The 13,216-nt window shown below is 40.6% G+C and overlaps 1 protein-coding gene across 5 annotated transcripts in view; it reads left to right on the forward strand.

Moving 5' to 3' along the window:
* Nucleotides 1-13,216, forward strand: part of EHBP1 (EH domain binding protein 1) — a 325,710-nt gene that overhangs the window by 22,048 nt on the left and 290,446 nt on the right. The window lies entirely within an intron of this gene.

Consider the following 13,216-nt stretch of genomic DNA (forward strand, 5'->3'; position numbering starts at 1 on the left):
GCCTTAACAGATGTCCCTTAGCAGCATCCCCTGTATTTGTCATTACTGTAATTTGACTCCTCTCTCCCAGCTGGATTTTCAAAATGTGCCCTGCACTCAACAGTGCCATTGTGATGTTTACAGCAAGATGCTCAAAAAGCTCTGCACCAAGTTAGCTAAACTCTTGAGAAATCTGGCCTTTGGCATTAGTATCTTAATTTGAACAGAGCTCTTCTTCAAATTTAGCCCATAGTGGATGTAGCACAGACTTAAAACAAGTGTCTGTGGGTTAACAATTTAATGTAAATTGAAAGGTTTGTTTTTTTTTTTCTTTTCTTTCTGTATCAGAACTTTGACCTATAATGATACTAAAAGAGAACAGGCCTGCCTCTCTGTCATTTAGTTTCTGCTTGTACAAAGCCAAGGAGTCAAGTTTTTCATTAGCCGTAGTTTCTGAGGAGTATGTAGCCTGTTTCCCATTATCAGTAATTTCAGTTTATAAAGAACCCTTCTTATGTTTCTCATGCAAAAATTAGTTTTTCTTTTGCTCATCTGTACACAGTTTAAAGATCTACTGTGATGGTACTTCCTTTGTCTTCTAATGGCTTTTTGCGTTCTCTTGATGCAATCACTTTTCATTCCTTCAAACAACTGCCTTTATATTCTCCAGCATCTGCATGTCTTTTCGGAATACAATTTTGAAGCTGACTCTGCTATTACTGAAGGTACTTTTTATTTCTATAGACTTCTTGCACATACTACTTGCTGTTTTGAGTTTTCATCTGCATTGAAATGCATCCAAGAGTAATTGTGAAACCATGGAGTTCAGAAAGTTTTTTTGTATCCTGTTTAATTGTTGGAGTTGCTGGCTGGGAACTGAAGAAGTTTTGGATGATAAAAGCAGCCCCAGCATCTATATTACTGCAAGTCTTTGGAATCTCCTCTGTTGTTGTTGTCTTGATGCCTTTTTCAATCCGTGGCAGTAAAATGTCAGCAGGATGAACTAGGAGGGATTATTCCAGCTGCTCCATTGCAAGAGTATGGACCTTTGAGAGAATGAAAGTATATATTATATAAAGATCTTTTCCAAGCTAACATTTTTTACACAACTTCAGCTCAGAAATAACCTTCCTTTTATTGCAGCAAATTAAATGTATCACACACATCTTTTCTACTCCCCTATTCCATGAGAGCGGTAAACAGCCTTTTTTTCCTGACCAGATTCAGCCTCAGAGGGGTAGCCATGTTAGTCTAAAAGGTGCCACAGGACTTATTATTTTTGCAAAGTAAGCCTGAGGTTTTTTTAAGTGCATTTTTATTTTAGTATCCTCCGACTTCTGATGCGGGTTACTTTGTTTGCAAAATTGGGGTATTTTTGTTAGTTTTATATCCTTTTGTGTTATCCGTATTATGGAGTGGAGGGGTTATAACTCAATTGGTTATGTGCCACTCTACTCCATAGCTGTTAAACAAAGCCTATCTCCCACTGTCAGTTCACCAAGAAGGGAGGATGACAGTAAATATATATAGTATGACCCACTTATTTCCTTGGTTCCTGTTTCAGGCCTTGTGGCCTTAGCAGTATTTAGTTGCCTCTTTTACAGGAGTGAGCAAAGTGGGAGGCAGGCCCCCTCAGGGGCATGAAATGTTGTAAGAAGGGGCACAGAACAATTGGCTGCTGTGTCTCAGGCTCATCCATCTCATTAAGTTGTTGAAATTTTACTGTCTTTATGTGTGTATTCACATTTATATATTGATTAATAAAGTTTTTATATTTTACAAACTTATTTTCTTACACATGCTGAGAGAACGTTTTCCCCGCAATATGAACATAACTGAAATTTCAGTCTGTCTACGTTAGACAGGTTGGGTGGGCCCTGCTTATAGCAGGGACGAAAAGGGGGGCCCAACTTAAGAAGTTTGCCCACCCCACTCTAGTAAATCTACTAGGGCTGATAAGGTCCCCCACCAGCAGTGAGGACAGCTACATCAGTTTGTCTCATGGACTTAGCATGGGGAGTGGGGACAGGAGTATGAGCTCTGAGGACAGGAATGAACCCTGATGTAGCATTACATGCCAAAAGTCTATTACTTCCCAGAAAAAAATGTTGACTCTTTACATTCAACGAATTTATCCTAAAATATTTCTGTGGAGGTTGAACAGCCTTTATGAAATGCTTCTTGACTTAGTAGTGAATGTCAATGTCTCTGCCTGGATTTGTTGTTAGTGGTAACGTCTGCAAAATTATAGACTTTGTCCTGGAGTTATTTTATAGTATAGGAAAACCTGTAAGAATATTCTACACTATGTCTGGGTCTGTGCCTCCTGGCCTGGCCGCTAGCTCTGCTTGAGCTAGTCCTATAAAAGTGCAGTGTAGGAAATGTGGTACAAGCAACGCCACGGGATAACCATCTGAATGTGAACTCTGTGTGTGGGAACTGTAACTGTGTTGCTGTCAGTAAATTACTGTTAGTGCCAGAGAAAATTGAAGGTAGCTGTTACCTTGAGGTACTGTAGCAGCAACGAAGGGTCCTGTGGCACCTTATAGACTAACAGAAAAGTTTAGAGCATGAGCTTTTGTGAGTTAACTGACCAGCATCTGAAGAAGTGAGTTAACTCACGAAAGCTCATGCTCTAAACTTTTCTGTTAGTCTATAAGGTGCCACAGGACCCTTCGTTGCTGCTACAGATCCAGACTAACATGGCTACCCCTCTGATACTTGAGGTACTGGGCAGCCAACTGTCTGTGCAGTGACAGGAGGTTAGCTTGAAAGCTGGTAGAACACAGAAATAATGTTGTTTTTCAAAGTCCCCATTTTACACAGAAGGAAGAGAAGTACTGAGTTCACATACGTTTTATTGGCTGCTTATCTGCGTGTCAAGTGGGCTTGTACTGGGTGGCTAGTCTGTGCTGCAATATCCTCAATACAATTTTTAAGCAGAGCTAGCAGGTTCATATACTTATTTCAAGGTCAAGCCCTGGATGGCACTGCAGCTAGGAAACACAGGCTGGCTGTTAGATCGACTCAAGCACTGAGAACTGATTAGAGATTATCAGAAGGGAATGGTAGTCCGGGCTGGAGAGAAGTAAGAGGGAGTTGTTAACTGTCACATCTACTTGGGGTACATCTCTGCATGCCTGACAAATAGGACTTTAGCTCACTTTCAGGAGGGCAGTAGGTAAAGCTTTTCTTAGGAAGCAGCAGGAGCCCAAACTCATGTTACATCTCAGACTTGCAGCGATCAGTGGTAACTGTGGAATACAAGCTTTGTTGCTTTACAGTAAGACTGTCCAGTGCACTTGCTAAAAAGATTTAGTGCTGAAAACCAGGTAAAAACAAAGAGCCCTGCAAGCATTTACAAGAATGGAGATGACAGCCTTAGGTTATAGAAATGATTGTGACACTGACTTTGCTGTAAGAATTGTCTTGTGTCTGAGGCACTGTTCTTGGTTCATCCACATTCAGTCCATGGCTGAGTCTTCATGTGCATGACCCTGGGCAAGTCACGCAGGCACCCACAAAGGTGCTTAGGTATCTAAGTTTACTGCAGTCCACAAATCTTCTATGCTGCTTCTACCTAAACTTGTAAGTGCTTAACTCTCTTGGTGTAAAGTTTTTTTTGTGGTAAAATTCCCTAGGCATATATGTTTTGGCCCGAGTAGGTGCAGTAATGCCTATGTCTAGACATCTATATATTGTGCTGACATAAAGATAGGCACTCCTTTGTGGCATGTCAGGTCTGATCTGGGAGCAATGGTATGTGGGAACTGATCTAGCAGGAGTATTCGGAGGTAGCCTAATTCCACACCAAAGAGCCGAGGGGAGGGGAAGGATGATGATCCCCCTTATAATCCCTATGCCAGTGGTTCAAGCACTCCTCTGGGAGGCAGGAGTCCAGTGTTTCTCTTCCTCCCTGCCCCCATGCCTAAAGAGGGGAAAGGATTTGAATAGGGTTTACCAACTGTGAGGTGAGCGCCCTAACTGCGGTTCTACGGAATGGTCTGTCTCCATCAATTTCTGTTGAAAATTGTTCCACTTCACTGACATAACTAAATATTAATTGGGCCAGAAAGAGCATTAGGATGATTCACAGCACAGTAGTTAGGGCTCTCAACTAATGTGGGGATGGAGGGAGGTGCAGAACTGTTAAAATCTCTTGTCATATAATTCCTAGTATCTGTAAATATCATTAGAGACGAGGTCATGGTATGAATGTAGTCTGTGCATAACTCTTGTGTGAAATCGTGTTAAAATAGGAATAATTCTTACAGTGATGAGCCTTCAGACTTGATTTTTGCAGAACAAATTATATATACAATACATATATTCAGGCCTCGACCTCACACAAAAGTTGTTCTGCTTTACCATGCTGACACTTAAAGTGATACAACTGCTCCGTTCCCAGTGTCAATGCAGTAGTAAAGTACTTATATCAGTATTCCCCTGTAGGAAGTGGAATAACCTATGCTGGTTTAAGGAAACTTTACAAATGTGTTCATAGTAAGATTATACTGTTTAGGAATGTTTAACTGCAGTACAGGTTGAACCTCTCTAGTCTGGCACTCACTCATCTGACCACATCCATGGTCTGGCAGGATTCTAGCTAGCTGGATGCCCTTTTACCATGGGTGTGTCCAAAAAGTTTATTTATAGACACCAGTCCTAGCTCTCAGTGTTCTGTGCTGTTCTTTAGCTGTAACTTACCCCTAAATGTCTTGTAAGAGCCCGGTAAGCAGTGGAAGTGTCGCTAATACTGCTAAACAATATTGATCTCCCATAGTTGGGCAAATTCTCTCATTTGGCACCAATCAGGTCCCAAGGGTGCCTGACTAGAGAGGTTCAACCAGTAGTTATACTGGTACAAAAACTGTATGTCAATCAAGCTTCAGATAGCTGAATGTATTTTGTTGGAAAGGTAAACGGAAGACCCAACCCAATTCCATTCACATTAATAAAAAAAAAAAGATTACTAATATTTTTACTGGAAGTTTAGACTGGACCCTAAAATAGTACCATATATTCAGGGGCACAGTAAAATTTGTGAGTATGGGTGCTAGCCGTTGAGAACATTGACAATTTTTACGAGTCTGTGCATGAATGAAGTGCTAAGGTTAGTATGGAGAATTTTGTGTATAATCTTGGCTTGCGGTTTTAATTATCTGTAATCATAGAATACTAGAACTGGAAGCAAATCATAGAGTGCAGCCCTCTACACTCATGACAGGGCCAAGACCTGTCTAGATCAAAACTGTCAGATGTTTATCTAACCTGCTCTTACATATCTCCAATGGAATTCCACAACTTCCCTAGGCAACTTGTTCCAGCGCCTCACTACTCTGACACTTGGGAAGTTTTTCCTAATTTCCAACGTAAACCTCACTTACTGAAATTTAAGCACATTGCTTCTGGTCCAACCCTCAGAGGTTAGTGAGGAAGAATAATTTTTCTTCTTCTATGTAACACCTTTTTGGGTACTTGAAAGCTGTTTTCAAGTCTCCTCTCAGGCTCCTCTTTTCCAAACTAAATATACTTAATTTTTTCAATTGTCCTTCCATAGGTCATGTTTTCTACATGTTTGATCTTTTCTTTTTTTGCTCTTCTTTGGAGCTTCTCCAGTTTCTCCATATCATTCTTAAAATGTGATGCCCAGAGCTGGACACAGTTTCTTTAGTTGATGTCTAATCAGCAGGTTAGAAAGGAAGAATTACTTCTTGTGTCTTGCTTATGACAAGCAAGGATACTTTCAAAATGTGCCTAACAGGTACATTTAATCTTTTCTTAAACGGCATTAATAATTTAAATGTAAATTGACAACTTTGTTTTGGAATATATTGTATATCGCTGTCAGGAACTTTATGATCAGATTGAATTTTTGAAAAGAATCTGAATCTTCCAGTTCTTGTTGTCCTTGAGGACTTCTGTTTGCACTGAATAAAGATCAAACACGTTGGTTAATATTTATTATTCCTGCCTATCAAATGGTAGGGTGTCAACTTCAATGATAGTAGCTATTTTGGAATATGTCTCTGAGTGGATACTCTTATTCCAGAATGCTTTTTTCTGGCTCAGTGTAATCCAATAAATTAAACCAGGAGAGGCATTCTTGTTTCTGAATATAAAGGTCTATGTGGGGAGATACAGGAGAACCTGAGTTACAAACTGTACAGTCAGCCCCACACCTCATTTGGAACCATAAGTAAACAAACAGGCAGCAGCAGGGGGTCCTAAATAAATAAATAAAGCAAATACATTCAGTCCCATGTTAAATGTAAATTATGGGAAAAAAAGGAAAGCAGCATTTTTCTTTTGTACAGTAAAGTTTCAAAACTGTATTGAGTCAGTGTTCAGTTGTAAACTTTTAAAAGAACAATCATAATGTTTTGTTCAGATTTACAAGCATTTCAGAGTTATGAATAACTCTGTTGTGGAGGTTCTGCTGTATTGCAGAACAGCTGTTCCAGTCAATTTCAAAGTGTAGGTAATCCCTAAGAAAAACCAAAACTCATTCCTTTTGAAGTGTCAAGTTGATTTTGATTGGGATATTTCAAAACCAAAAATATTAAAATTTTGGGTGCTTCTATTTTAAATGAAGGCTTTATTGTTTTCAGTAGGTGTTTGAAATACATAGCACTCCTAACCCTTTAGAATCCCAGGGTTGTATATGCACGCACATTTGTCTTGTCCCCCCGATGGTTCTGCATGTAATTTTCTTTTCACCTAATAGTTATGTATGTGAGGTACAGGGTTGCCAGTATTGTTTTTCCATTCCCTTGTTGGTTGGCTTATAGAGTGATGCTTGATTCAGCAGCCTACTTGGCCCCTCACTATGAAACTATATTTGAACTTTGACTGGAAAGAGTAAAATTTAAAATTGTCACTTTTTTGTTTGTTTTGTTTTATGCTTCTCTGTTATACTCTCTTAGAAGCTTGAAAATTGTTTTCTTGTTTGTTCTAATGTGTGGTCTGATTCTGTGCATTAAAATTGATGGGAATTTTGCTATTGACTTAAATGATGTGGGGTCCCCGAAGGATCTGATCATCCATCTGATCACTTCTACTGACTGGAGAACTCTCAGTGCTTTTTAAGATTTGGTCATTATATGGCATGTGCATTTTGCTACTGGAGCAAACACAGCTCCCTTTTTTAGTGTATCCCTCTGTTCCTGTTTCCATGGAGAGTTTCTTTTCATACCAGACGTATGCATTTAAATTAGATTAAAATTGAAATTTAGGGTGAGACCAAATTAAATAATCTGTTAAACCATGCACTTTAAAGGATAGAGACAGGCTCTGCCTCTTTTATCCTTTTGCCTCATCTAATGGTTCAAGATTGGAATCCAGCCTACAAGACATCAAGTCACTTGATAAAAAGCCTGGACGGCATCGAGGCATGTCTGCGTCAATTGTAGAAGTAACTTTAAAAAAGTATGATGCCAAGATCTGTCACTAGCAAAGGTAACCATCAGGCTTAAGCAGGTTTGGGCATTTGGCTATCTGATTAGGATATCTTTGTTTTTATTTGGCTATTTTTAGTTATTCTGAAGTACCCAATACTACTGCATTAGAGAGAGAGGATGGTCAGAAGGTCTGTTTTGATTCTCAGTTCTGTCAGAAACTTCCTCTGTGGCTAGTCGCTCACTGCACTCCAGTATTTCATTAAATTGGGTAATATTTTTTTGCTAGCTAATATTTGCTAGTCTTCTCTGTTTAGATTGTAAAATCTTTGGGGCAAGAATTATTTATGGCCGTGTCTACACTAGCCCCAAACTTTGAAATGGCCATGCAAATGGCCATTTCGAAGTTTACTAATGAAATACATATTCAGCGCTTCATTAGCATGCGGGCGGCCGTGGCGCTTGGAAATTGACGCGACTCGCCGCCGTGCTGCTCGTCCCGACGGGGCTCCTTTTCGAAAGGACCCCGCCTACTTCCAAGTCCCCTTATTCCTATGAGCAGGTGGGAATAAGGGGACTTCAAAGTAGGCGGGGTCCTTTCGAAAAGGAGCCCCGTCGGGATGAGCCGCACGGAGGCGAGGCACGTCAATTTTGAAGCGCCGCGGCCGCCCGCATGCTAATGAAGCACTGAATATGTATTTCAGCGCTTCATTAGTAAACTTCGAAATGGCCATTTGCATGGCCATTTCGAAGTTTGGGGCTAGTGTAGACACGGCCTATATGTGTGCGCTGCCCAGCACACCAGCACTGTGATCTCAGAGGAACATTTAAGGTTTTACTGTAATATAAATAAAGAAATATTTGAAAAAAAGTTATTTTAAAGAACATTAGATTGCAAAGTAAAATAATTAGGAAATGACAGATTTAGGGTGGTCTTTGCAACCTTAATTCCCTCTCCTCTTGCATCCGTCCTATGCACCAAATTAGACAGATGTCCTGTAGAGATAAGAGTGTGATTATTTACTTAAAGACGGTATCATGAGTAGGCTTGGAAGGATTAGATTTTTATTGCTAAATGTTAGAATATGTCAATTTCACCATTCGTACACAAACTGATAACGGACAGAATTTACAGAGTAACAAAGAAAAATGCTTCTATGAACTTACTGAAGACTTGATTTATTGATTTGTCTTTTGTATGTTTTGACATTTGATGCTGATGAGATATATTTTAACAGTTTTACAGAACTTTCTTTTTGAATCTCAGTAGTTAACGTCATTAAATACTTTTCTTACCCTCTTCCCCCCCCACAGTTTTCCACAACATTAAACATTTAAATCAGTGACTAAAAATAAAATTAAAAAAAACTTAAAAATGAACATTTGATGTTATCTATCAAAACCATAAAAGTAAAAATGGAGTTCTGCCAAGTATAATCAAATGCCTATGCAAAAGGTGATTTGAATTAAAGTTGTGCTGCTAATCTTAATTCTGGCATTTCCTGATTCTGGAATGTTTAGCATGGCAAACTGTGTGGGTTTTTTCCCCCCACGATTCCTTTGTTTTTTAAAAGGAAATATCTCTCTCTCCCCACTGCCGGCCAACCTATCATATGTAACTGACAGCACCTCTAGTATTCATCTCATGTTTTTTTCACACATCTGACAATATTGGGTGTGATTTCATGAAGCCATAGCTCCTTGAATGATGGAACTATATGACAATCTTGGCTTCCATTTAAAAAAAAAAGTTTCTATCACTCGTGATTGTGGAGAAAAAATTAAAAACATAACATGACTGTAGCAACAGGCTTAGAAACTGGTGCTTACTGGTGTTTTTAAATCTTATGATGGATTTTTTTTTGAGGCCTTGCTCATGACTTTTGAGTGCTTAAGGTTGTTGATACTTAACTGTTTCCTGAGCAACATATCTGAGAAAAAGGGAAATTATGATTTAAAAATTTTGTGTCTCAATAAAAGATGGACATAATTTTGTGGCATTTAAAAAATGGCCTTAGGGCTGTGCCTCTGCCAAAGAATAAAGGTATGTTGCAAACTATGGCAATGTAACCATTTTTCAAAGGAAAGGTGGCACAATCGTGTGCAGGTTGAACCTCTTTCACCTGGCACCCTTGGGACCTCGCCAGTGCTGGGCGAGAGAATTTGCCCGACAGTGGGAGGTCAGTATTTTTTAGCACATTACCAGCACTTCCGCTGCTTGCTGGGCTCTTTAGAAGACATATAGGGGTAAATTACAGCTAAATACCAGCACAGAACACTGAGAGCCAGCACTCGTGTCTGTAAACAAACTTTATGGGCCCATTGGAAACTTGGTCACATCCATAATAAGTGGACATCTGGCTAACTCAGATCATTCTGGATTACAGATGTTGCCAGACGAGAGAGTTCCAGATTAGAGAGGTTCAGCGTGTACAATGGAATAGAGAGCACTAAAAACTGTCACTCTTATCTCTACTTTTAATAGTATCTCATCTAGGGCATGATCCGACTTTCTGATTTTAATAGGAGTCTGTCTGCTGATTTCAGGGGAGGCTGGATCAAGTTGCAGATGTCAAAAATCTAACTCTGTAGCTGAGCAGATGATTGGGAAATCTAAAAAAACAATTGGTTTCAGCTCCATTGTAACTTAGTCTGGCTGTTGGTCCAATTACATCCTCCTTTAGTTATTATTTAATCTTGATAGCACTTAAGAGCAAAATCTCTTTTTAGTGCAGTATTCTTCAGTTTTACTCTTATTTCCCTTTTCATTTGATTTTTGAAGCACATTAACCTTAATTCTGGAGTTTCTTCAATGTTGGTGTGTTTGACATGGTAAACTAAATAATAATTGATTTAATAGTGACCTTACACACGTCAGTTCTTCTTTGCTAATTAGGAAAGGAACTGAGTATGTCAGCTGGAAAAAAAACCCTACAAGATGTTTGGGATCCAAAACCAGAATTTTTAGATTTTTACTTCTAGATAAAGTCTTTGCAGCAACATGAAGTAGAACAGTTTTTTGTTTATTACATCCGTCCCCCACCACTGGCAAGGGGTTTTGTTTGTTTGCTTTGTCTTATCGGTGTATCCAGGAATCACTTCTAAGTCAATGCTTCCTCTTGGGTCTGTGCCAAGGGTGTGATTTGAAGGACACTTAATTAAATGGGTTCAACCAGTTGAGGCTTCTAGAAATTGCACAGATTTTAAAATTTCAAGCTGTGGCTGCTTAAAAAGCAGAAGAGTTGGTGATGTAAAAACAGAAATTATAGATGGTTTTTGTGAGTCTGAGTTTCTGTAATCAGAAAAGAAATGTTAGACTCTATTCCTGTATCCTTGATTGAAGCATTGTAACAATTTCAATATACTAACAAGAAGTAGTTCTGTTCTAAATATGCACTTTTATGATCAGGATTTCAGACTTTCTGTTATCAGAGCACCCTAATAGTTATAAATTCATGTCAGCAATTTTTGTCACTGCTTTTGATAGCCACATCTCTCTCTTCAGGCTGCTCCTCTTTAATTTCATAACGGTGAGGCAGAGGGATGAAACTTGGGATCTCATATTGGGAGTTGCGTAACAGTGGTTAATGCACTACCTGAGAGACTGGGGCCCTTATCTTTTTTTCTTATTAGTAGATGAGCATACACACACAAAATCCTTCCATTGAGCCAATCTGATTCCATTGAAATCAGTGTAAGTATGAATACTTGCATTCATTGCATTTTATACTTGCGTTGCAATTTATTAAGCAAAACACATGCTCAGTTTTTAGAAGTAACTACATGAAACCTACTGATCATGCTTACATTTTTTTTAAACCCTTGTCTCTACAAGTGATAGCCTGGAAGGGTGGTTTTTTTCATTATTGTCACAGCTACTGAGAAATAGAAGATGAGATAAATATTCTTCTCCTTGGGCTAGATTGCTTGCTTATGGCAGATGATTCATAACTGTGTGCTGTATACTATCACAGGAGTGATGCGGGAGTTAACAGTAGGAAGGCATTTCTTTTGCAAAAATGTTTGCTTTAGGTTACTTACTGAATTAGAGCTAAAGTGAAACTATTTTTAATGCAAGTAGTCTCCATTTAGTTCACATTGATATCACGTGTCTCTAGTTAAGAGAGAACTAGTATTTGAATAGTGAGGTTGCTGCAGGTCAGGGCTGAATTGCATTATCAGATTTTTGTGAGCAAGTCTGTGCAGTTCTGGTTTGCAGCATGGCTAGTCACTGCAAGGGTTGTTAACATCATGGGTACCACATTGATTTAGAAAAATAGCCTAGTTTTGCATTTTTGATTATAGTTAAAATGCAAGGAAGGTTTCTGCATACATATGCAAAGCATAGGACAGCTGATCATGTTCTTAAATTCTAATCCATGGATCAGCAACCTTTCCCGAGTAGAGTGCTGAAATTTGACCTTTTGACCTCCTATGTACAGTCAAAGTGCTGGTGATACTTTTTAAAGTCACTAATAGTCCTACTTAAAACAGTTTCATTAATAAATTCAGACGTAGAGCTTTACCGTTTTTGGTCTTTAAATCTCCATGTGGGTTTTTTAAATAACTAAAAATGTCCAGTTCCAAGTCATAACTGCGGCTGATGTTAATGGGAATTTTGCTTAAGGATTTCAACATGGAAGAAACAAACAAAAACACAGGATGAAATCCTGACCCTAATAAAGCCAAAATTATTAGTGATTTCAGTGGTGCCAGTGGTGGACATGTGTTTGGGTGGGACTAGTCACAGAGCAGGGATCAGGTCACAGAGCAGGGCCTCCCAGCAAGTCTTGAAAAGGAAGTCCCAGGGCAGAGCCTGTGCATGTGTTGGGTGGGATGGAGTCAGAAAGCAGGGCACCGACCGTGTGTGCTTGGGGGATGGGGGTCACAGCAGGACCCCGAGGATAGGTATTGGGGATCATGGCGCATGCTCCCCGGTGCTCGCATGTGAGGCAGTCAGGGAGAAGGGCAAGGACATAGAGGTCAGGGAGTGGAGCCCCAGATACATGCATGGGTAGGAACACAGCTGCTGGGAGGGTGACAGCAGGGCAGTGAGTGCAGGGATCCACTCGCCTGCCATTGGCTGGGGGGTCCTGCAGGGTGGGGCAGTCGCCTCAGTGTGGCTAGAGCTGGTGCAGCGCCCAGGAGCATGGACAGGCGATGGCTGCAGGAATGGATGGACTGCCCCAGCCTCCCCTGTGGCCAGCATGTATGAGCAGTACTGATTGCAGGCCCCACAGCTCAGAGGAGCAAGGTAGCACAGGGGGTGCTGCTCGCGTTTGCTCTCCCACCCGCCTCTCACCTGGGACCTGGTCTTATACCCTGGCTGCCTACGAGGCTGACAGAGACAAACTCTGTGTGGCAGCAGTGGCCCAAGCTGGCTGGCTGTGGCCTTCATGGGGCAGGGCAGTGGGGACTTCTCTGGTGGGCCCCAGTGCGGGCAGGTTATGAAGGGGCCTCTCGCTGATGGTTTTTCGTTGACGTTGACGCCTCCTCCCCCCCCCGTCCACTGAAAGTCAAAAGAGTAAAACAGTGGGTGGCTGCGTTAGGGAAGGGCCGTCAAGGATCTTCAGCAGCAGGGGTGTGGAGCTGCCACGAGCTCAGGCCAGGCAGCCATTACACTGGGAAACTGCAAGGCAGGTGGAGGGACGGGGCAAGGCTCCCACAGCATGCCGAAGAAAATGTGCTCACGTGCCAAGAGTGGCACATGTGCCGGAGATTGCCGACTCCTACTCATTCTAGGTTTCAAATCTATTTACTGTTCTGGGTACTATGTCTCCTGACAACTTGATTATAAACATGGCTGTAATATTATGAGAGGTTCTGGGCATAGCTGAAAA

This window comes from Carettochelys insculpta, chromosome 3 (genome assembly GCF_033958435.1).
Source record: "Carettochelys insculpta isolate YL-2023 chromosome 3, ASM3395843v1, whole genome shotgun sequence".
Classification (NCBI taxonomy): Eukaryota; Metazoa; Chordata; order Testudines; family Carettochelyidae; genus Carettochelys; species Carettochelys insculpta.